This window comes from Saccoglossus kowalevskii, chromosome 9, assembly GCF_978046115.1.
Source record: "Saccoglossus kowalevskii chromosome 9, keSacKowa6.1, whole genome shotgun sequence".
NCBI lineage: Eukaryota > Metazoa > Hemichordata > Enteropneusta > Harrimaniidae > Saccoglossus > Saccoglossus kowalevskii.
In genome coordinates, this window is record NC_140649.1 from 16,195,773 (window position 1) to 16,223,001 (window position 27,229).

At 39.0% G+C, this 27,229-nt stretch overlaps 1 long non-coding RNA gene across 1 annotated transcript; it reads left to right on the forward strand.

The window, feature by feature from the left end:
* Positions 1 to 253: 253 nt before the first annotated feature.
* On the forward strand, positions 254 to 27,229 carry LOC144344956 (uncharacterized). Its single transcript, XR_013419297.1, has 2 exons — positions 254 to 575; positions 27,107 to 27,229. It is a non-coding gene; the product is annotated as an uncharacterized LOC144344956 (long non-coding RNA).

The window sequence follows — 27,229 nt, forward strand, 5'->3', positions numbered from 1 at the left end:
CTTTATACTAATGATTGACAAACTTTATAAACTAAAACACGCATTTTTACAGTAAGTTCCCGGCGTTGGATAAAATCCGTCGCGATGCGCGCGAGGGTGTGTGAGGCCGACGCACGGGTGCAGGGTGAGTGTGTGGTCTCCGAATAACCAGAGAGGGGAAAGCTGACACCTCGGTTCACACATGTTGGCGGGTCGACAATTAGTTTTGAACACCGCCAGTTCTGATGTATCCTCGTTAGCAATTATATTCGCCTTGCTGTGCCGTCTCATTACCACCGTGGCAATCCAGGGAGTAGGGCTCATTGGGCGAAGCGACCCCGCTCAGATTGATATATTAGTAGTGCCCCATCCCTAGTTACCGTATATCAACTCAACGACTATGATAGGCACGCTATTGGCCAGTGATGAAAAACAGAAACTATGGCAAGGATGTAAACCGTGTATAACCTTCAGTCCAATGTGTTCCATGTGTAAAACAACACAGATTTCAACAACTTAGAACTCCCACACAAACTCATACCGGCGTGTACACACTGTAATCTGAACAGTTTCATCAAGTCTCCAAGTTTTCAAAGGTAAGTGACATTCCAAAAAAAAAGAATATTTAGAAGCAAAACTTTATTTATTTTTATCAGTTTTCGTATTTGTTTGTTGTGTGCCATCGTTCATTCCTTCGCTGGCCCCACTATCCCGTACCTATACTTCTGTGTGGGGCCTCTTACTTGATGGCATGTATCGTTCCCATGGGTATGAAAAGTACAGCGAAGTGTCCCTCTCCCCTCATTAGTTCAGGCCTCTTTGTAGTAAGTCTACTTTAGTGAAGCTCTACTCATTGCAACTGGAAACTCTCGGTTTATCCGTCGGCAATAAAGAACGCGTGGTTGTTTGCCCAAGTAATGTTATCACCGTCCTTATCTGGATCTTGATCAGCAGGGTGAAACTGACACCGTCGTAAATAACGCTTCGCTGTTGTGCCATATTAGCGCCTTATAAAATTTTCACACTTCTGTCTTAGCGGGGGACGACCAGCCAGGCACCGACCGGCCGACCGATCTTGCTGCTTGCCTGTTGTCCGCTTGCCTGATGTCAATCGAGTCGCTGAAGCGCGCCACCAAATGACGCACGCTCCTGTTTGAAATCTAGCTGGCATAGCCAGTGACTATGGCCATTCATCGTACAACAATCGCGCCAAGTATCTTTTCAGAAACATTACAATTATAGTTCCTTATATTTGCGCACAAAAACAAAATAATGTTAATGTAAACCCACTATATAGGTGTTTATGTGTGTTTTTCTTCGACCGCTAGTCACGTGGACGAGAAGTAACATATAAACATAAAGAGATTGTTGGTTTCAGCCAACTTGTCTATGTACACTTCATTTTTAATTATATTAAAAAATCACAGGAAGTAGAACAATTGTGGCATCCTTACACCAGACACGCTGGGGGGAAATTATCAAACGGGATCGGCAATAAACATAGCCTACATCTTTAACGCCGAATATAAGTCGATTTGTAGTTAATCTGTAAGCCATTGGAATCTCCACACCTATGCAAACATGGCTCTCGTAAAACTCAACCTTTGCTGTTGGCAACTTCAAAAGCGGCGGTAGGATATGTCAACATTATTACATGCTTTATTTACCGTGGTTGCAATTTGAGAAAATCTCGATGTGTTTGATATTTTTCGCCGATAAGATAGCAATTCTATTTTTGAACAGTATGTTGTATAAACATACAATCCCAGCTTCGTATCCGCTGTCGCATCTGTTAACAACGGTCGCACCTTTTTTATTCGTTCCATATTTTTTGTTATAACGAATTCTTCGACACTGCAAAGTTTGTGGTCTTGCATCCATATTCTGCGATTCCGCCAGTGCACACCAAAAGTGTAATTAATTAAATCACAGAAGAACGCACCATATAGTTGTCGACGGAAAGTTTGCACGTGTTTGCTTCGAGAACTGAGACGGGTATATGACTCAGCGTACATGTAGAGAGAGTGTTTGTCTATTGACAAGAGTTCTGATTTGGTAAAGCGTTTTTTTACTTAGTCATTACTCGCGTATTCCCCCGGGCTACCACGCGGCAAACGGTCCATGAAGTGGAATGTCATTTCCCAATTTGTCATAGGTTACAAACAATGCTTAATTAAACAAAATTATACACGTATTACCACCTACTTAACCCATTCAACGTCGCACGGTTATCGTGTCAACTGTAATTCCAAAAAAGAGAGAAATCAAATTTAAGTTATTTTTCTCTCTCCGCGATGCTTAGTTCGTTAGCGTAAGGCTAATATAAATTGGCACTCTCATCTACTCTTTAACAAGAGTGAGTTCGCTGTTCTCGAGTTTGGGAGAGACAACACGACTATGCGGTCATTAAGTGTGCACAGTAACTGTAAATTTAGTTTTGCTGACTGATTTCTACGCGATTATAATTGGTCATTAGCAGTGCAGTTGAAAATAAAATATTTTTTTTTAAATAACAACGTAGTTTAGGTAACTTAATTGTCCGCCCTCTCGAGAACTGTAAGATATTTTATTTACATGGCGAACCAAGACAATCTCCTACGCTATACAAAGAGCAGTATACATACTGCTCTATATGCGTATCTGTTACGTAACACGCAATTAACGGTTTAGTGTACCATGAAATGGAAACAATAATCTACAAATAAAAAAAAAACACTACAACACATGCCACGACGTCATGTCACTGTTAGACAAGCCGTGTAACACCATCTGACATTCCCGCGTGTTTTTGCTTTAAAGAATACCATTGCCATGGTAATTCGTATCTTCACTCGTCGTAATTCCATCGAAACGCTCGAACAAGATTATTGATTCATTCTCGCGTGTTTTGTGTCATTGATTCGATCGCTCAGAAAATTGAGGAGATTCACAGTATTTTGGGATAGATGTCTCAGGAAAGCAACCGCCAACTGAAATATCTAAATTTCATAATTGGTTACAACTAATTAATCAATTAGTAATGTAGTTTTAGTTTGCATGCAACAGAACGTGGGTGCGTATTTGTTTTTTTGGTGCCATTCGTCGCTTTCCGTGCGATAGCCTATTGAAATACAGTCCGTGCCATGATATACACAACCGTTTGTAACATCTGAAGATTTTGGTGAATTCCTTCTTGTCATAATACGTCCAAATAGTCTTTAAAGGCACTATAAATGTCCTTGTGTATCCTCGTACAGAAGGCGACAAAAGACGAGCTGAAGTACTGAGAATGGCCCTTCAGGATATGGCTTCTTTCACTCCATTCACGTACTAAGCGTGTAGTTAGAATCGCGCTCTTTTTAGTCACACTGTTTCAGCCTTTACAACGTCCGATACGAAGGTTAAATTATCATGCATTGCCGGCATCAGGCTCAATTCCAATCTGTCGGATCGCTAAGTGTGATTCCGTTCTCAACCAAAGCAATTCAAACTGTAACTGTTTATACCACCGAGTCAGAATTCCCACGACTGCCCAGGTCGATCCTCGATTTTTTTTACGCAGAATGCGTTTTAATTAACCACCCGACAACAATTGATATGATTATACGCTAATTATCGCACCATATAAAAAACATCACATTCGTATATTCCATATTTTAAGATCGAGACATGCTGTAAGTCTATGAACTAAGTTAATGTAGTGGGTGTGTAAACAACATGACCTTACTCCTCAAAAATTGTATTGATCCAAACATGAACAATGCTATATATACCAGTATCATTGTCAGAGGCCGCCCCTTGTTTCCATCCGCAACTCCGAGTGACACCACGATCGCTTCAACCATTCATGTCAGCGTTATTCATAGCTAGACATCTCCGAGAGTACGGAATCCAATCACTCTCTCCTACAATTGATATGTTTTTAATCATTATCTGCGAAAAAAAACCTAAGACTACTTCACTATTATGTACTTTTAATGTCTCCTTTAACCACCTCTTAACTAATTTGTTTCGACCGAATCTATCTTAGATTTTCGTTGGATGAATTTTGAGACGGTCTTATTTTGCGGCTTCGTGTACTATTCTGGCTTCTATGTTACGAACAAAATATGGCGGCGCATTGCCAGCAATGATCTAGGCAAGATAGAACGGGGAAATCAGAATACAAGGATGTCCGATGTTCATAAACTTGTGTAAAAGGCCAAACTTGATCTGTCGTTTGACCGTATTTAATAATAGTAATCTACAGTAGCGAATTGTAATCGGGGGAATCTCCCGGGGGACACAATTTCATAATATTTCCGAGTTCACGTAAGTTCTAGTTGACTGTTATAAGCTTGTACAGAACGGCACTGGTTTTAATGTTGGGTCGGCGAATTGGTCCGAATCTGCGATGGTGGCCGTAACAGTCAAAGTGTTAAAATGGCGGAGCACTCAATCACTGCATCATGTGTTTTCCAAACATCACAACCAAGCACGCCCGATAGTGGGTTCATCCAACGATTGGATCAATACGTACATCAACTGCAAGCTTCAACAGTATTTAAAGTCGTAATAGTTATAAAATATATTTTATTACCAATGCTATTTGTAATATAATGTTTTGGTATTCTGCCCACATTAGTTTATAAAAGTACTTCTCAGAATGTATGTGTATGTGTTGGTGAAGGGGGCATGTACTTCCTTGGCACTCCCGCATTGAGGTCTTCATATCGATGACCACCTTCTGTATTCATCTACATGCTATCACACTGAAATTAACTTTTGAGAGAAAAAAATGTTTGTATTATTGTTCTTTAATAATAACTGAAAGAAAGTTATTTTTCACGTGACTGGAATGCTTGATACGGTTTACCAAAAAATAATGATGAAAGTGACGCGTAAATTTTGACCCGGATGGTTCACGGTCACTATCGTCGTAATTTTGGTACAGATGGACATCTGTGAAGATGATGCACGGAGATAACGATGAGCTATTCTCTGTGACCGTAATAGGATGAACATCAACGTTGACAACCATTCACTCTGACATATTCCCCTCCTCCCTCTTGCATCGCCCACAACAGCACATAAGTGTATATGGCTATTCGGCAACGTCTGCTGATTGCAATTGTAATTTATTAAATGCAAAATAATTACTGACTTTTAAAAGAATCGACACTTAAAACACGCCATCCGTAGAATAGATTGTATTTGGGTTGTGGCGCCCAAGGTCAGTACTCTTGTGCACGTGTCGAAAATGTCATTTCTCTGAAAGCAAATTTAAAGCACGATCTCGCGAGGATTAAAACCGACAGATTTTGGACCAAAATATAAATGGTATTAGTTTTTAACTGTTTGCGGACTGAATTGTTGCGAAGCAGCCCCCGCGTTCTCTTCATCGCGGACGCGTGCAACGATGCCACGAAGCGGTATCGTAATTAAACTGTTATTATCATCATTATCGTTATCATCATCGATTTGCGCTCGTTTTACCTGGCTATTTGACTGAAACTATATCATTTTTATTTGTCGAGGCGCCTCGGCATAAAGACAGAAGTTTGCAAATTATTTTTCCGCTGGAGTTGTTCCAATTTAGTAACTCTTTTTTCACAGACCTCTTTGCCAGCAGATCAACTACACTGTCCACAATTTGCATTGGACATTATTATTTTTTTTTCGAAATCCAAATCCCAACATTTTCTTGAGTCATGCATCTCCCACAAGGACTCCATGTTTTTCTGAAAGCTAAACCGGGAATGACCTTTGACTGGACATCCCATAATAGTCAGTCACGACGAAGCAGATGGAAAACACAATACGCCCCTCTCCGTCCCATCTTTCCAACGCCCATTTGAGTTTAGTACTGTGCAATTTCATCCAATCAGACGGCGTTGCCATGTCTGATGCGTTTGCCAGAAGCGACGCTCCTCGCACTTATCTCACCGTACGCACGCTTTCCAAAGTGTGGACAAACATTTAAGCGACAATTTTCTGATTTCGGCAAAACGTGGGCTGTTTAATCCCTTCAGGTTATATCGTGCATCAATTTGTTACAACGAGTGCGTATGACGTCACTCAAGCTTCTCACGTTGTGCCCCTAATTGCCCCCTCGCCAATCGTTTGCTTATTTTTTAAGTGTTATGGTAATACTGTTTCGTTTAACGCGGATATGTGCATTGCGGCCAACGTTGGCACTTAGCACGTCGCATCGTACCGCGGCGCACATAACACAAATAACTTTTATCTCGTCCAGCAGTATTCATAATTCTGTGCCCCATTGTCCTAACTCAGTCGGGCTTCTGGTTTCAGTCAAGGAAGACTGTATAGTTGTATAACTGTACGATTGTTGCCGCTGATAAACATGTCATTTTTTTGGTGATGGATGTATCCATGAAAGATACTAAAAATAGACAAGTACGGCTAAATGTGAATAAAAACAATGAGAAAAAACGGGTATAATAATTATTGAATGCGGAGAGCGACCATTTTGTTTCAATATTACATAGGGTTGAACGAGTGTATTATAGCTCGTCACCGTCTTATCGTCCTCAGAGAACGGACACGTGCCGGAGAAATGATGTTTGAGATATATGGCAACAAAAAGACAAGTGTCTTTCGATTATGACGCACTTCGTCCACAATTTAGTTAATTTATTTACCTGAACACCGGCTGCCACGCCGTTTCTCTGTCTCCGCATTTAAATCCTCGCTTTCCCTGTGTCCCTACCTCTCAACGCTACGTCAAACTTTAAGTCCACCTCCCTTCACCACCACCCTACCCATGCACTTACCATGTGCAGTCGTCTGTGTTCCGACTACTTATCTCGAGTACACCAAGTTTCTCAGAAAAGTGAACTGGCGGAAATTGATCTGACACGGAGAGTAAAAAAAAAGGCATATAATAAGCGAAACGGTGAAGACTCACCCTATGTAGTTCCATGCGGGAGTTATTCCAAACGACATCGATAATCGTTTGGTATCTCGCCCCTTACCTGCATCGCTGCGGACATGAGAATACGCATTAAATTGTATTTTAAATTGCATCTCTCCTTTCATCGCCAATGACTTCATTTTAACGTAACGTCTGTTTTTATCACAGCATGCCGTTAATAAAAAAACTAGGGGCGGGGTGGGAGGAGATAAGAGGGGGCTCTAAATAGTCGGATGGATGTCTGTTGTCTTTATTTATGCAATCAATTTTACAACTAAGTATAGAGAATGAAGAGAGTTTAGTAAAAGTATGATTTTGTTGAAATACTTTACCGATAAGTATATAATTAAGAATCTCTTCATGACGTCATCGTTATTATAGTCATAATGTCTGTAATGATATGGTGTTTTGCTCCAACTACGAAAATTGGGGTATATTAGTGGTTTTCATAAACTGAGCCGGATAACGTGATGAAGCCGTATATTAGTCGATACCTAAGAATGGATACGTACATTGTGTGTATTAATCGCATTGGTGATATATACATCATAATTGTTTTACGTAACATATGGCCTCATCTTTTTGAACTTCCACACAATTCAATGTGGCTGTAAAAGAACACATTTTCTGTCCGTTACAGTGAAGCAATTAACGCCGTTTTGCATGCCGGGTATGCCGACTGTATATAGCATATGTCAAACAGTATACGTAAACTAAAGCGAATAAGACGAACGATCTCACCGACAGAATCTTTTATTATACGTGAACTAGCGAACACAACCGCGATCGCGTCGAAACTGCGATGAATGCAATGTGCAAAATGAAGATATTAATATTTATTAATCAATTGAGTGACTAATAGGTTAATTAATTCTGCAAACGATTACATTGGCAAAAATGATGTCACCAACGCTGTCGCGAACCTGACAGACGGTAAACTAGTGCATATCTGGCAAGTCGGATCCCACGCTCACCCAAACACAACGTCTGATTTTCTCACGTGTTGGGTTGTTTTTGTGTGTGTGACACTAACGTCCCAGTGGAACGAAGTATAGGTCCAATATTAGCCATATCAGGGGCTCTGCCTTAATAAGTCTTCTATAATGAACCCCATGGGATCTAGATAACATGGATTCTATATATTGTATAAGTAAAAATGTCGTTCTCTTATTATTATCATAACTTTATTATGTCCATGTCATTTTACAAAACGTTTTATACTTGCATTTCAAGAAAGAAAATGTTGTCATTAATTTAATCGAATAACTGGCAACGTTTTTTCTCGGGGATTGATGCATCGACAACAGAGTACTTGAAATAAAGAAATAGAAAAAGCTTTTCATTTTATTGTTTGCAAATAAATCGTTTTGTTATTTTAAATCGCTAGTTCGCGCTGTTGCTGAAATATAACATGCTAAATTCGGTTTATTGATTGGTGTTTTGTATCCACGTCACTATAACGACAGACATAGTACACGATCGACGATTCGAGTCGTTTCTTGCCAAAACATCTGCAAGTAGCTGACAAGATATTTTGTAAGTGATTCTTCTTCTTTGTGCCTGCAGAATAAAAATATTTCGATTCGGTAAAAAAAATATATTTTGGCCTGATCGATGCCCATTTCGAATGTCTTCGATCAACCGCGGACATCTGCACGGGTCGGCCCTGCGTTTATTATCGACTTGTTCGAAATAACGTAGATGAGGAGCCCACACGTCAATGAATTCGCCCAGTGATAGTTGTATTTCTTTATTGCTGCGTGGAAATCTTTGTTATTCTATGCTCGTTGTACTGCTGTCAAAGTAAAAGGGCATCGCCGTGAGCGTGGGCAGTATCGACTGGCGTTCAATACTAGCTGTACTTGTTTTACTGGATCTATATATAACGGCATGGCTAGCACCGGTGAACGAATATTTCATTCACTGAGAATTAGCGCCTTCTTGTCCGCCTTTTCCTTATTCTACAGCTTTCATTTACCCATGAAAACCTTCCCCAGGCTCCAATGTGTTTAATTTCTTTTCATACGGTGCTTGTTTTTTTCGCGAATCTTTGTACGTTTCAGTCGCCCCAAGCGTGTCTTTCTTGCTCCTCCCGCCTAATAATATTAACACGGAATAGAACTCGCAAAGCTGGTTTGCAAAGAGAAATTTGAGCATGGGGGATAAAGGGGATTTGGGAACCCTTTCTCTGTATCATACCTCAAATTAAATCGCTTGCGCTGACGTAAATCTGCGCCGGCGGCTCTATGTAGTTCCTACTTTGATGATGTGTACGCCCCATTTTGCGCGGAAACATTCCCTATAATGCGAAGCGTATTGTGACAGCAAAACCGCTTTGGGTACTTAGCGTTTAAAACATAAAAGAACAAGATTGGGGCATTTCGCTTTTTTTTCTCTGAACAGAAACAAACATCAAGCCGAAGCACTTTGAATTTATTCAAAATATCTGGAGAATCTTGTACTTTTGAGTGTTGTATTGTTGCTGTTACCCGATTCCACGCACTGTTTGGTTGGTTGGCTGGTGGGTAGCATTGACAGTAACGGCAGAAATGCCCAACACGAACCCTGCGGAAATCATTTTGTTTTGCTGGAATTAGTTCTCAACTCGAGAGAATTATACTGTCACTGTTTGTGTGTAGGTTTGTCTAGTTTTTATAATACGGAAATAACCAAGGATTCTTCCGAGGCACTCGCTGAAAAATTGACATATTTTCTAAGCCAATTTTAACAACTTCCGTAACCAACGTGCCATCACTAGGCAAAAGTTCAGTTATAATGCAAAGTGTCATAACTGTACAGACTCGTATAAAACTATTAAAAGCGGTCGTATTCCTAAAAACAATCACATCTACGAGTATTTCGTTAAAAAAACCCACTACTATAGTCCCCGATTGGAGATAAAAGACAATTTAACAATTTCCTAACATTGTAGACACACAGACACTCATGATACTACATGTAAATGAAACCGATCTCCAACCACGTGTATGGCTTCTTTTTGTATCATAAGAAAGCCTAGTAGACCCTCATCTCAGTCAGGCAACGGATAAACATTTCCGCAATCGGCTTTCGAGGATCTCCTAACCTTATTGTAAAACAAAAAAAACCCGCTAATAATATGGGTAATACACCCCCCTGGTTATAGTTCAGAGGAAACCGCGACATCCGAAGTAGGTTCCATTCAGTTTTGGAAAAAAATCAACGGATTCGTTTGAGAGAAGCCGGAATAATGTTGTATAACGTGCATTGAAGACCCGGATGGAGCGAACAGTGTTCGTATAAATGATACCATACAGTTTATTAATGTTCTCATTTTCCAAAAATTAATTCTGCGTTTAATAGCAGCTTTCCATATCCACCCACCCTACTCATCTTGTCGATTGCCAGTCTCGTTTATCCGTTACTGGTTGGTATTTAATTATGTTTCAATATTTCCTTGAGGTGCTATATTCACGGATACAAGAACAAAACCGTTGAAGTATAATGAAACCAGGCGTCGATAATGTTAATAGCTACGTGTGTGTGTATGTATAGGAGTGGGATATGTCATGTTTCCGCCCTGTGCCACCATGACCATAGCATTGGCGTTCTCTCCAACAATGTTTAGCAATGTAATGAGGGGGATGGCGGAGAATCATATTGTTCGTGATCTTCTTTTTTATTTTATATATAAACAAACAAGTAAATAATCAATAAATAGTTCGTCCCCGGCTGAATGTTCTCCTCACACAATGAGAAGAATTGGATACTTTAATTGCATAATTTAATTTTCTTTTGTTAAAATAATGGTTCCGATGTCCGGGGCTGCTCGTTGTGGGATAACTAAGGATGCAATTTTCTTCACAATGACTTGGTGACACACTTCCACGAGAGGGGCTATTAACTCATAGACCCGAAGTACATACGTACATATGATGTTTCCCGTAACTACTGGAAACACGCCCGGACCCCCGATTCAAATTTATAACTCAACACTTTGTTGTTGTGGGGGGATTGTCAAATTTCATCAACTATTTTTCACGAATTACACAGCACACGATAGCTAGATATTATAGATGCGAAAGTCAAATATTATGGAGCTCGGCAGAGAATCATTCTGATAATTGGCACCTGTGTCTTTTACATCCCAGTAGTTATTACTTTATTGTGTAGCCTGGTCGTTATAGTCGAGTCGTTATTGAGTGTTCGTTTATGACAATTATGTGTTTGAAAAAAAACTAAACTTTGTTTATGCCAATTGAAGAAGTTTACCCCAATTACGAATTGCGGTATTTTACGTTTCTCCGCAAAACACTTGGATGCGAGTCAGTTGCATTCTAGATCTACCACGTTTGTGGTCGTTGTTTCCATCGTTATGGTATTAACATTCGTAGCATTTCTGAACCCGCAGATATCTTTAAAAGTCGGATCGCTTTCCCCAAGCATCTCCCTGGGAATCTTAGTAAAAATACGTGGAATTTAACAACGTATCATCTAATTTGAGGCAAGTAAACAAAATTAATATAAATTGCAAGTTGACTTATGAAAAATACAGAGAATATCTTTCGAATTAATGAATGTTGTGCATGAGGTCGGGCAAAATATCATCCGCAATTTGGACCACAGCCGCAAGCAGCATGGATCACTTTGCAAATGTTTGAAGCAAGTTTATAAAAAAAAACCTAAGTAGGTTATTGAGTTGTTTGAATTTATTACCGGTACTCGGAGTCCCAATGAATTAAATATTTTAACATTGTGGACTATTGTAGCGAAAAAAAGGAGTAGCATGCCACACATAAAGACTCCGTTTGACTCCAAAGGTATTTATTTACTTTTTATTAATTGCAGATGTACAATTTAAAAATAAGAACCAACTTACAATGTTTCAGAATAAACAGAACTAGGTATACTGATTGGCGAACCGTCATATCAAAGTAGACGCACGTAGTCTTAATACTTGCGTATTCCTGATTTGAATGACACTTTTCTTCGTTATTCAACAATACTTTGCAACTTTTATTTCACTATGATAAATAATATATATATATATTAACATTATAACTTTTACTTGTGTTTATGTGTGTTGCACTTACTTATACGACGAAATGAAATAAAATGTTATTCCATTAATTGCTGTCGCATTTGTGGTTGTCTGAATGAATGTGTACACAATGTCAACCATACATTATGTAATGAAAAAATAGAATAATGTTTTGTAGCACGCGTGAAGCAGCGAATGTACACTAGCATACAATTTTGATTTTAATTATATTTATATTTTTGTATTATTTTATTACATTGTAAAATTGGTGTACGCCATTTTCCCATCCTGAATTGAAATATACTCGTCGCATCTGTTTCTCGTTTGAATGACTGCTAATATAAACATATATAATGAAAAAAAACACAAGTCACCGTTATGCCTCGCATATATTGAGATCGTCTATTTATTGTATTTCCAAGTTATGTTTTTTTTAATATCTTTTTAAAGGCCCGTGTAAGGATTTTAATGGATCATAACAATGGTACATTACAGTACGGAATCGTAAATTGTAAACAGCTCTCATCAACCTCTGGTCAAATCAACATCGCACCATATTGGATGTTGTGACTATGACAATTACATCAATGAGCTTGTGTCAGAATTATGATAATAAATTGTGTGGAGATTTCGTCCACGATAGTTCTAAATACGCAAACAGGCACTATCGACCATAGACCCCGGTCAGCTGACTTGGGCCGTTAATTCATCACTGGCTAATTGTATCATTAATTCGGACAACACGTAAACAAATGGGAAATCCGTTTTATCATATGTTTCATGATGTTATGTTTGTTTTGATTATACCTATTACGATCTATAACAGAAATATTTCCATTTTTTTTCATTGACCTGACTATGACACCGTGACGAGCCTCAAGTTGTGTCCGTGCGCTCAAGAATAATATCACAATTTGTTTACAAGTTTAATAATTAATTGCTAACCTTATTACTAATTGATAGGAACGAGAACAATATCATACATACCATGAATTTGACGAAATGATCAAGAGAGCTTATGATGATTATGAGACACTATTACTGAACAAACAAAAAACAGTTTTTATGACATTTATTTTTAGACGATAAATACTGTTAAAACCAGTTATATAGCTATTTTAAGTTAGTGACGTCAATTTTATTAATAAGCATATGTTGTCATTGTCAGTAAATAAACAACCATGATTTATAAGGAGCAACAAAAATAAATAAATAAACAAACAAACAAACAAACAAACAAATAAATAAATAAATAAATAAATAAATAAATAAATAAATAAATAAATAAATAAATAAATAAATAAATAAATAAATAAATAAATAAATAAATAAATAAATAAATAAATTGGTTATAGTCATTCTGAGGGTCTTATTTTTAAAGTTTAATTTAGCGTTGAGCCACGAAGTGACCTAAGTGTTCAGAAATGTATGGGAAACGACAAGACACAATCTAGATAGGCCGGCGAAGCAGATAGTCACTGAAGTTTTTTTTTTCTTCAATAAAAGTATAGGCTTTCAAAAATTAGTGAAGAGTTAATTTAGTGCAAATAGATAAAGGAGAATAGCGATGTCATTGGTCGATTGAGTCGTCGTATACACTGAGCTGATTTCAATACCAATCGCCATTCATAGAAAACAAAAAGTTTAGAAAAGATGGCATTATTCCTTAAAAGTATTCCGTTCACAGACTGCTGAAAAGCCGGGACGGATTAGCAAAACTGTAGCAGTGTCGTTTGCTAGCTTATTGATTAGTCAATGGCTGACATCGATAACCCTACTGCTATTAACAGTTGAAGTCCACTTAATTCCCACACAATCATATAGTTGGCGTCTTTCAACGGATTCCTATCGCCGCTAAATTCACTCCATGTAAACTGGTGGGTACTGCCTATTGGAAAGCTAGTTTACACTTTTAGTAAGTCCCGGATTGACGCCAAACGCACCAGTTCATCACTATCAACTTAAATTCGCCTGCAATATTTACGACCTTTTGCATCTGCGTTTGACGTATTCTTATCCATAGGTGTGATAAATGGTTAGAGGTCTGCATTTGATTGATTGAGGGGAGCTGCTTCAAATGGATATAACTGGAAACGAAGGTTTTTTGCTCTCAGTGCTTGGCGCAGGTGAACCTTTCCTCTGTCGCATCTATCTGGTGCGTTTAAAATAGAAATGTTATTTCATATGGCTCTTCCGAGTCAGTCACAGATTTGTTCTCAATTCATTCAACGATGGCGACAGATCTAGTATGCTTACTGTTAGTCGAATTAAAATGAAAACATCAACTATTTATAAATAAATAAATGTATGTACATGAATACATGTAGTGAGATTTTGTGCGTTTATTATCAACAGGCGAAATAAGCTTCCGAGATGTATGGAAATTATGAAAAAACAAAACAAATCGGTAGTGCGTGCATTAAACAAATAGATAGTATATCGATGTTGTTATTATTGATGTCGCGGTTGCTGGTGGCGGCGTTGTATTCAGCAACAACAATAGTTTTACACATTTAAACTAGTTTACTCGAGCGAAATATTTATTTACGAATACAAGTCATAAATAAAATGATTGAAAAAAATTGTCGTAGTGAACGTGCTGAGAATTCGTACCTATTAACATCAATAATTAATACATCTGGTGATACCCAGGGCACATCGTCGAAAAACCACACAATTCCAGTCCAGAAAAGAACATAATTCGAGTGACTCCTCCACAATGAAGTGAAAGCCCACATTTTCCCGAGGTGATGAAGACAAGTTGTTTTTAATCAAAGCAAGACATCTAGCGAAATGAGTGGATGTCGTCGAATCAGGGGGCTGCAAAATGAAGCGAAAATCGTCGAAAGAGATATTTAACTTTATATCGATGATTTTTTTTTCTGCGGGTAGAGGAGTAGACGTTGAAGGTTTTTTACTATGCCAGCATATTTATTTGTCCCCACTCGACTGGCTTTTGTGACACGCAGCAAACGTCTCGCCCTCCGGGGCGTTTTCAGTGTTGGCATACAGACGTGCAATTGCCGTACGAGATATCGAGAGCGAGAATTGAAACGACAGTTAGTTACATTTCTTAAGATAACCGTGAAATGAAACAGCAAATTTCCACAGGCTACCGGGGCAATGTTATCACCTCAAATGGCGAGCCGTTCAATGATTGCTATGACTGTAACCGACAAACTGGAAAGCTAACTTATTTATGTACGCAAATTGAACAACGTCGAGGACCGCTGCCTCGCTGTGTTGAAATATATCGATTGAAAATTCATGAAATTCAACTGTTTCGAAACAGGCTTTGTGATTATAATGGTTGATGTCCTAACCTCTTCTGTGGCTTTTTCTATACAGCCTACGTTGTCGAAATATCCGGTAAAGGAAGACTCTCTCTGTCTATTGTATAAATAAAAACACCTTCAGTCAATGGCTATCCGATATCAATGTAAATTAGCTCTGAGAAAACTGTTTTCCGTTCACAATTCAGTTTGCGAAAATAACGTTTTTCGTTTTCTTTATTGAAAAAGCACACACGTTTTCGCAGAGTTTAATGGGTTCTTTTTAAAGGAGAAATACGGCGATATTATATGCTAGGCTAAGTATGGAATTTGAGTCCATTAAACCCTCAGGTACTCACAGATGCAACATTTGTATTGTAATACACTACCCACCTGGACATGTTGATAGGAACGCACTGTGCTGAGAACAATACGAACAGTTGACCTAGGTCACTCTACTAGAAGGCCATTTCGTATTAACTGCTCTTACATATTAAAAGCACGCTAGAAAAACATTTACTCAGATTAAGCGTTATATGTCGGTGTCAAAAAGACACAGCGATTTATTATACCCCTACCTGGTCCATTTTGTCGCCTGACACTGTATATTTAGTGGCGGTCAATATTGTTTCGCAGTAAAACTACAATTTGCTTAATCCAGGTCGTAAAACCTAGTTGTCGTCATTTAGATAAAAACGTCTTGTAAAGTAGGACGGTAACTATAATAAAAAACCTTGCATTAAACATTTTAATAGTCGGAATTATTAGTTGCTGTAGTTTATGGGGTGGTTTGGGCTTGTTTTCGTTTGTTCAAGGCGCTGCTTGTTGGCAAACTTTATGCATTTTTCATTTCGAGGGCTGGTAATGTTTGCGGAGCGTTGTAAAAGTTGTCGTTGGTTTTGATTGGCAGTTTCATTGCCTACTCTCAAGTCGCTCACTTGACATTTGTCAACGCTCTCTACGGTTCTACCCGAAACCCCATCAAACCGTGTTTCTCAACTCTTTAAAAACTGTTGTGTTTTTTCCCTTCTATTAATTACCAAGGGAGAAAGAGTGGACTGTCTCAGTTCACCACGCAATCGCCATACTCTTAGCTCAAGCGACGTCGTTGTGCGGCGAAGTATCAAAGCCGGATTGAATTGGGCGAATGTGGCTTATGTAAAATGGAGAGTTTTAACTGTGTCGGAACTCTTTGTCACCCTCGCTGCTCTTCCACGAGGTGGATTCGTTGTTAAGTGCCATTGTTAGAATATCGGAATAGAATCTCTTACTTGAAACTATAGCATGTTTGATGTACAGGCGGCAACTCGTTTGAATTATATCAAAAGGTCGCACCACTTTTTTTGACAAATATACACGACTAGAAAAAAAACACCGACACCGAGAGCCATTTTCATTACACGGATCGACTGTGACTAATTTTAACACTACATATCGGTGATGCGAACATCCGCTTGTCAATCTATGTATGTTTTAAGATAACAAACTCGGCCAGTGAAATTCCAATCATCTATTCCACTGACCATGTTGATATTCTTAGCTTTTTTTTAGGAACATCGCATAACCCGGAATAAATCAGCCAACATTTTTTTTTTGAAGAGCGAGCCAGTGGGTCAGTTTGTGGAGCGCGCATCCTGGCACTAAACGCGAGCTGGCAAGTTCGTTATTCAAACCACCAATGTCACGTGACCAGGGCCACGTTTCGGCCTTTCCATTGACTGAAAACCAAAATCAAACTTTCTCACTGTAATATCATCTTCTATATCTCTCTGGGAAGTATAAATTGAAAATTCCTAAAAAATTGATGTACTGTTTATTAGAGTATGAGTATGTGAAATATATGTGTACTGTTACAGTGGACAGTCTTTCTAGAACACCGACCTGTCCTGCAACTTGAAACACTTCGAATCATACACTTGTTTTCAGGCAGGCATCAGCTTACGTGTATAAATTAATTAAAATACGAAAATACATCAATGATGTATGGACTTGACCTCTGACACCGTGACCTCGTGGGACAAGGATCTATCACAAATTAAGGAGCAATAAATCAATTATTCAACTCTTATACCGTCCAGTTACGTGCGTATCAGACAATCTACCTCGACGCCGGTACTAAAGTACGATGCTCCGTCGAAAACAACACCATAACTAACTACACCCTCTTCTAAAACTGTAAGCTCAAATGATCGACTTACCAATCCCTGCATCAAATCTATCCTCGTCCCAGGCTTGGTCATGTGCTCGTATCCCGGGACGAGGGCATACTACGTTATTAAAAAATACTAATTTGTTTGGTTACTCCAATTGTACACACGTGGTATACATATAATGACGTGATGTACTGACGTCATAGATAAAGACAGTTTTGATAATGAATACAAGCGTAACTGATTATCGCGTTGTTTCAGGTGAGAACTCCTGTAACGAGGTCGGGGGTTAAATAAAAGATAAACTCGGAGATTAAATCAATAGACACATTATTTTATATGGTTGTAACCTTTGGTACAATCGTTGTTTTTATCCAGTCACTATTTTAAAATGAGCTAATAAGCACTTTATCGCGATCTGCCAGTGTGATGCCGGGAATGTACAAAACATGTGTTTCGTTCTCAGTCCGTGTGGTTGAGAAGTGGACTCTACGTGAACGCATTTAGAGTCGTTTTCCACCGAGGTGTTTATACTGGAGTGCAGGCGTCCAAAAGTCGGGCCATTTTCAATAAATTCTGAAGAGGGGCTATGGGACGTTTTGAAGAAAAGAAATAGACTATATGTGACATATTCCGACCCAGCCAGAACGGAATATCAGTATAGTATTTACAAAATAATAAAAACAACTAAAACATATTTCCGAATTGCCGTCAAATTATCTATGAATTAAGGCAACACTGCCGCTATCTAGAATGTCAAATGAATACTTACCGAGGCCTGCTTTTAAAGAAATGGGCAAAATAAATTGTACTTTAGGTAATTTGGTTAGATTTGAGAAGGCGTCAAAATACAATTGATGTAACAGTAAAGTTTGTTGGCTTAGCGCCGAGTAGGGGGGTGGGTGAAATGAAGATCTATTGAAAATCTGTTCGTTCATATAATTTGTACAAATGTCAGGAGAATTACAAATGCATAAAAAAAGTTAATTTCTATATTGAACAAAAATCATACCAATTTAGCCCAAAATTGTCAACAAAATTATATAGAAAAAACGCACACACATAAAAATAGGCAAAACGTTTCACCAACAATTTGGAGGAAAAATAAGGACGCTTCAGAGGGTTTACTTTTCGGTTTTATTCCTTCGTCTATATTTCTAAATTTGACCACAGTGCCACGCGGAGGGACTGTGATTCGGCGAGGGGTTTGTGTACGGTGGTGGCGCTGTCATGGGTGGGGTCCTTCGAAGTCTCCGCCCAAACAATTGAAGCCGTTTCATCACACAATATTCCCGTGTGTGAACGAAGATGAATACATTATACATTTGGAAACAAACAAACAAACTAATGAAATTTGATTGAATTTGGTCCACAAATCACCAAAAATATTATCCTCTTTAAGTTAGTGTTGGCCATTTTCGGTCGATTTAAGACAAACAACGTCTTTGAAATATGGCTATATAATAAAATTTCCCTCTATTTGGAGAGAATATAGTACAGCGCCTAAAAAATATTACAAAAAATATAAGTCAAAACCACGTGACCATTCTACTAAATCATTACAACAAACACTTGACGAGGTCTGTCGAATTTTGATATTTCATGTATATATTCTAAAACGTTGTTTCAAACGTGTTTTTGTTTTCTATCCACATGGAGAAAACTCGAGTAGGTTTAACGCTATATTTGGACGGATATCAAAGTGCAGCAGTGGTTCACGCCATTGTCTGAATACAAAAACAGCATGTTACGTCACGATATTCACACAGTTCAACGTCAAACTTTGAAAGTGATATCGGAAGTAGGCTGTGAATGGACAAATCTAATTGATATCTCCAGTACAAGGTAGTGTCATTTCCCGTGACATCGCGTTCAACAATGAACGCCGCGGCGAATACGGGGTTTTTCGGAAATGGCTGTGTAACGGTTCATTTCCTTGACTTGTATACGACATCTTCGTCGCGTTCTCACCGCCGAGCTGTCTTATATAACTATATATCAAACAAATCGAACGGAGATTGGGTTATTACGCACGCATCGACGACTTTTTTGTTTATATGTGCGAACTTATACAATATGGACTTTTCCTCGTTGCATGTGATGATTGTGAGAGGGGAAAATACAGAAGATGTCATTCCGGATGTACGTGAAAAGAGTCTAAATGAACACACGTAGATACAAATTGGCCATTTTCTATTTCGATTTAATTTTAATTTGCGATTTTAAATGTGTTACTTACCACGAGAAACCCTTAGTTGAGTCATAGTCCCTCTATCCCGGGACTGTGGTTAAATGTCACATATATATAATCACTGACATACAAGTAACTGAATTATTGTCAAAAAGGCAATTCACCACTGCTGCCGCCAATATTTTTCTCAGATCTTTTTTTCTATCTCACCGACACCATCCCTTTACTTATAGATTAAACATGGACAGCAACATCACAGCCGTTACGGTTTGTGGCCAGGCGTCGAAATTAAATTATTCATTATGAAAATGAGTTATCGACGACAACCCAAAAACTACACGTTGCCAGGCAAACAAACTAGAAAATCAACGGAGCCGACAAAAGTCTTCGTGAAATGAGAATTTTTATTTGAAAATATTGTTTCCCCTCATCATTTAGCTATAGGCCGTATGATCGTTACATACTAACTTTGAGAAACACGCACGATTAATAGTACGACGAAATTACGATCAACACTGGATTGAAATAAACACAAATACAGCGCAGCTTTTATTAATAATTTTGTTGATGATCGTCAGATTAGAATTTTTTTTACATAAGTTTGTAACACTAATGTTTCAAAACGCAAACCGTGTTTGCTAAGCATTTATTTACAGTACAGTATTCTGTGTGTGAAGCTTACCGCGGGCCTTTCTTTGCGTATACTCTTTTTTTTTTTAATTCAGATTCAACACGAGATGTCACTGATGCGGACTGGAGGAACACGTACTTTTTCCTATCTTCATTTCGAATTTACATTTTGATTTCAACTCCGAGTGGGAATTCCCTCCTCTTCTGGGATGGGGATCGTGGCGCCAGAGGAAAAATCATCTAAGATACTGTTAGTCAAAAAATGAGTGCGGAAACAACGGCAATTGGGAGTTTAAACCGGGTACCGCGGGGCATGTTACAAGTCTCGTCTTTATGATTGCAACTATTCCCCTTTGTGGGACTTCCATGGGAGCAGATTGTATGCTTGCATGGAGCTGAGTAGATACGATTCAGTCTCCATCCTCGTTGACAAGGTGGTGACTTTGATATACTGTTAGATACCCAGCGAGTACGCATCACTGAACTTCTCTATTCGCCCTGTCTTACGAAGACGACGATGGTGATGACAGTGCTGTATGAAAGATGATAGGTATCTATTTTAGATGATGTAACCGATAACGCAAATATATGTAAATATCTTGTATTCATCTACCCATGTAATCCACGAATTCAGGCAACCCGCACAGATTCATTGTTATTAGTCTTTCTACAGTCACTTCTACCAGAATTTTGAACAGAATTTTACCGCGAGTGATAAGAATAACCACTTTTGCGTTCAATATTTCTGAAACGTCCGAATTCGTAGTGATGGTGCTCATTTCAAATGTTATTACATTCGGCTGTGCTATCCGGAGACCAATGTCATTCCAACGTTATTGACTTGTGCACGTATTTGTCAGTTTCGGGCCAAATGGGCATACTTTCCCATTAAATAAAGATCGTTATCGAAATCTTTGTGAAAAATATGGAAAATATTATGCAAATTTATTGTGTGAAAGGTGAAAAAATTACACTTTTGGCGTTCAAAGTGTGAAATCTATGAAGGTGAAAAGTTCGTTTCCAATTTGAACGCCATTTATGTTGTCTTCTCCCTGTACCAATTTGAACCGTCACGGTGGCTCCGCGATGACCACCTCACGTCTTTCTGTCTCTGAAGTTTAGCTGTTTTTGTAGCCAGCTTTTAAAACAGTGTGAGATGTATAAAAACTCAGTCATAACATTGTATTGTAATATAGAGAAATCTCAGTTATTTGTATGCCCCCCCCCCCCATGAAATCAGGGCGATCATGTGGAGGCCATCTTGAAACATCACATATGCTAATTCAATCAGCAGCCTCCGTGACGTCACTCGGATACCTGTAACCTGAACTTTTGGTGCCACGCTGTCTGTCTTAATGGAAGTCCCAGATCCTCGTCCGCAATGTGTTCTCACACACTATACTCGTATCAACTTTCAAGACACACGATCATAACAAAAACGACGTTTGGTTCTTCGTTTTAGCCTCAGAGACAGCACGTTTTATGAGCAGTTATAACCAGGCGATACCTCGCCAGTGAAATTTTCGTTTCTGTTGATTAAGTTTCTTTTTTTTTTCAACAACAAGTGACGACTGTTTTATTTTAAATAAAATCACCGTAGGGAAAAATCGTGAACTTTCCCATTTTCTGACTGTTTAGCAGTGTGGCCGCTCTGACGGGTTGGTTTTACTGTTGACAATGCAATATAATACGTATGATGAAGCAACAGCCGGCGTTTTCAAAGATAGGGGTTTTAGATTTCCCATCAATACACTGAAGAGGACAATCTCTATTTTCATTCAGCCAGCGGGGTCTAGGTTTCTGCTCTCGAAAAAAAAATCTGTCGAGCGACTGAACAAACCTTTTCGGACTTCTGCTATGATATTGGGGAAGAAAGGGGGGTTGCTTCAGAGAACATGGATGCCTCGGTTATGTGGCTGCATCGGGTAAATTAAATACTGTTTAGCTACACGGTTTCGTATTTACACAATTAGGTAGAAACTTTGTAAGATGATCGCACGAAGTAATTGCTATAAACTTAAAGATGTGTTGCTCGCAGGTATCTGAAGCGCATGAAATAGTAAAACAATGATACGTACACCAATGTCTACACAATGTAATATTTATACGGACACAAGTGGATGATGCACTTTAAGTGTGTATTTGGTCTCAGACTGCACGCATGTGTGTAGTTGCAAGCCACACCGAAGCCAGTCCTGAATTATTGATATCCTGACACGCTAGAGCGAAGTGGTTGAGATCATCACCGCTACTCAGCAACCTCGATACACGAGAGCAATCAGAGGCCACACGCTCATCGCCGAAGTGCACTTGCAAGGATTGATGTTTAGTTTTTAGAAGTTTTGGCGTTGGCGATTATCCCTTCGCTGATTTATCCGTCATCGTGAGAAGCCGAGGATCATGTCGTATAAGATTTGGTCCGCCCCGTATTTCACCGCCAGCTATTTTAGTGTTGGTTCCAACAAGAATGATAGTAAGGTTGATTGAATTTCTGTTATCATTCGTCTGGAAACTGAACCTCGGCACAAGTAAATAGGAGAAGGACTGGCACCTAGAGACCTTACCTTATGATCTGTCGGTGTTAGTTGCAAACCGCACTGGGAGCGCAGCGCAGAAAATAAGTGAACGAAATTCTGAATTTGAAACGACTCAACACTGCGCTATTTTTAGCTAACATAACTATGAGGGAAGTCGGACAAAAAATACGTTGAAGACTCGGAACTGAACTGAACAGAGTCTGTCCAGCAGTTGTCTTCATTAATACTGCTGTAATTGAAAAAAAAAAGTTTTTTAGCATTTGGGAATTCTACTTACTGATGACGTCACCTAACAGCAATTTAACATCGTACGTATAACGGGAATAATTAAAAATCTCATCAAAGAACAGAAAATGAGGCAGTTTCTGAACAATCCTGGCGCGTTCAGCACAAGAGTTATTATTATGAATATTTAAAAGAGTTGTCTTATAATTTGTGGCTGGAAGCTGTCTATTCACTACTCTAAAATGGTCCACATCTTGTATTTTCTCATCTCATCTCACGAGACCGCATCTCTGACAAAACATTGTAGATAGCCCATTTATATAAAGCAGTGTTATAACGCATAGGGGCAACATTTATGATTTCAACGAGAATGATGACGATGCCTCCTCAATTTAAGACAAACACATTATAAGGGGAGGGCAATCAGAATGCGATTTCACATAGTAGCCGGCCAATCAGTGATCGGCAATTTTTCATAAATATATAATGATAGAGTTGTATCGAATATGAGCGCGTATGAAACGGTATATCGCATTTAAAGATTGGATATCTCCTTTGTTACGTGGGCCAAACGTATGTAACAGGCAAGGATAATATTTGTGAAGACATTTACATAGCGCATTCGTATGTTTGTCCACGTCCCCCTATTTTTTCGAATTCCCGACGTCATTCCTAAATCTGTTAGCGTATTTTGTTTCTTTTCCTCCAGGGCAGGTTATTTGTTTTGTTTGTTATCTTTTTTTCTAAAATATGTAAATGTTAACTCGGGGAAACAAGCTTCGATGAAACCCGATCCGAATAGAACGTTTTATATTTTCATCACATGGCCAGCCTTTTAAATATGGATTTCTATAGCTGGCGGGACTTCTCTTGTAAATTGCACTTATGATGAGATACTCTTTCGTTTAATTTTGTGAATTTAAATGAATCAATGACACCGTGACCAAAATGAACCCAAATAACTGGCAACTCTTGTTTGACCTGGCAGTATTGACGATCAATCGAATAAATCGTACCGGCCGCTGAGTTTAGCCGGGGAATGGAACTGGAAGCAAAATGCTTGCCTTGATTCTCCGCTTCCAATTTGTGAAATTAATATAGTGAATGGGAAGCCTTCTAGTGGTCTCTCCACAATTCAAGGAACATAATTGCGTAGTATTGTAATAGATAGGGACTCGTCATTATGCCCGTTTTCACAGTGCACATATTGGCTTGCTCAGTGGCAATTTTTAAAGGAGACATCTAAACAGTGTCATTGATGTGATTGATCAGTAATATCTGTTATGAATTGGATTAACTAAAACTCCACGGTAGAAATGGGATTTTGAACCATTACAAATCCGTCGTAGAATCTATTGTGATTTAATGATTAAATGTATACGTGCTTGTTACTCTTGGTGATGTGGAAACTTTCAGTGACGTGCCGAAAACAAGTTATCATCCTCATCACTAAGTCGTTATCCCGCTAAAACCCTGTACCATTTTCTCCTTAAGAAAAGGGCAATATTTCATTGCAATTGGAAGATCTACTTACATCGCAAGTGCTGAGCTGAACCGTCACGCCTGAGTTATCATCGGGGGATGGAAATAATTTTATTTACTGAATTGTTACTTTCTCCATATTAAATGATATTCATCCTTTTTTGCTGACTATCTTGCGTGATGAACGATTATGAACTGAACCATGCAACCAAGGTCGCGAGTCGTTCATTGTAAAATGCATACGTTATGTACCAATCTATTCGTTTCAGAAAGTGAAGGGAGAGCACGTTTCATCTTGGCGTATTGCGTTTATCGTTTATCGAGTCAGCGTTCATCCAAGACAGAAATAAAGTCTCTAGTAACATGGACAAATTAATCCATTTCCAAGTCTATATAACCGTCCAACTTTCCATTACAACGCGCCGCCTCCTTCAGTGCGCGCATTTAATTCTATTCAAATTTGTTATCTTGCTCATTTGCATATATCAAATTATGCCGTTAGCTCGTTTGCTCCCCCTCCCCATTTGTTCTATTGTTGTATTACGCGGTCCCTGTTAAAGCATAATCACAAATTACCGGTCAATTCTCACAAATAGAGTCATGCATTGTCTAGCTGTAGATGTTGCGGTGTGGTCGCCCTTATCTCGTTGCAAAAGCTAGAAGCGACAGATCGTATTTTATATGATAGTCGGTTAACCCCTCCCCCTATTCAGGTACTCTAGCCCACCAATATTTATTAGTGCTTAATGGTATCTACTAACGAAGACTTCCTAATAGAGGGAAAATTGATTTCGAAAAGTCAAGGGAATTTGTTTTATTGAAAGGTGGCCGGCGTATGTCTAGTGTTCTATGCCAACGTGCGTATCCTCTGTGTGTGTAGACTATTGTTCACGTAAAATAAAGATATTAAAAAAAAGGAAAAAAAAAACCTTTCATATTCAGTCTTCGAATGACGCGAGTGATTGCCGATGGACACATTTAATCATATGTTGCCCAGCCAAATTCGTCTATATATTACGGAAGACAACTATAATCTACACCACGAACAAACTGTGCTGCTCGTCAGAAAGAAACAGACACGATGAGCACTTCACTTGTCGCCTGATTGTCGTCGTGGACGGGTTTAGTGAGTATTACGTCTTCAAATGGAACGCGTCACCCGGACTCTATAATGATCGTAAGAAAATAAAATATAGGGTTTGACATATTGTAAGAATGACAACAAAAAATACGGCCCGCACTCATCCAGCGAAAAGCAAGTAGCATCACAATGGAATTAAAACGTTTAATTTCCGCTTCTGGAGCGATTTGGTTGTAGCATTTAGGAAAAAGCTGCTCTCATCTCGCCGATAAATATTTTGAAAGAAATATATCATCGTCTGTCATAGAGCGGATGTTGGTGACAATTTAATAAGTGCCCAGGCTGGTATCAGAAGGGTCGCGTGTGAGGAATCTACTGCAGCCGTTTTATAGGAAACATGTTTCTTTTTACCGGGGATAATACAGAGCAAATCAGCGTGCTGATGCCCAGATGTACCCCTTGAAAAGGCGTTCTTTACATGGTTTTCAAAACATTGCTTGCAGCAAATAGAAAATATACTCAGCAATTAGTGACCACGTCTGCTGTCACGATCTACATGGTCTGGATGTAATGATAAGGAGAGCGTCAGAGGACCAGATAGCACATATAATCAAGCCTTGATTTGCGACTGAGGATGCTCGCTTTCTGAAAACAAAAAATGGCACCATGTGCGTTATTAGTCTTGTAATATCTTGCGCGTCTAGTAGAAAAGGTAAACACGCGCACAGGAAACGTCGTCATTGTGTGACTGTTTGACAAATCGAGTCAACACTGACAGTGAGGGACATGTGCGACACTTGCTTCTGACGCAGCATTCAATGGGTCATCGGATAAGCGGTGAAAAACGGCTGCTAGGGGAATACGACTACGAATCAACGTATTTAATTAATTGCTTATTTCCATCCTGAGCGTCGAATATATCCGCCTAATCCGCATATTTGGCGGCTCAGAATGTCCAACTCTTTTGACAAATTATGGGATAGGATGTCTGTGTGTGTGTGTGGCGTACCGACCCCCCTCCCCCTGTTTCAGCCGAAAAGGATTGCCCTGATGTGCACGCATGTATCGCCTGTCATATCAGTGCACGTCTCAATCTGAATCCCCCATGATAAAACGAAACGCTGCACTGCACATACCTATCCTCTATGCAAAGCTGTAATTAAACGCCAATTTCACGCACACGGGTTTTGCAAACAGTACCGACCACTTCGCATGATGTGTTTACGTGCAGCCTATGATCGATATTGAATAGCTCTTCACGGTTTTTCCTGGCACACTCACTTCTCAAATTATTTCAACTTATAAGTACTTTCAGACACGCGTACCAAAAGCGATTTGCAGCCCTGTTCAACCGTGTTTGCAACCAACCAGCCATAACCCACGGTATTGTTTCAGTTTTCTCGGAGTGATACCCCCCCCCATTTCTATAAATGTCCATGAACAACAAAAATAACGGTAAGCAGACTGCAATCATTATCATGATGGCGGTCAGTCAGGAGGTTTGACAGGTTGAAATGTTTTATTTCAGTTACATACAATGTACTACTATCACGTATGTTATATATCAGTGCCTGCAAACGGGTTTGAGAATTATTTTGATATTATTATCCTATAACGTTTTCTCCTTATTTTTCCCCCCTAATTTAGATGATGTCCAACTGTCCTGTTTTCGCTACGCCTCGAACGCACGGGTAGTGATATACACCAAATAAAGATGAAACTGTTTTCACCAATCAACCGAGTGTTGAATCTCAATTGACTTCGCCGAAA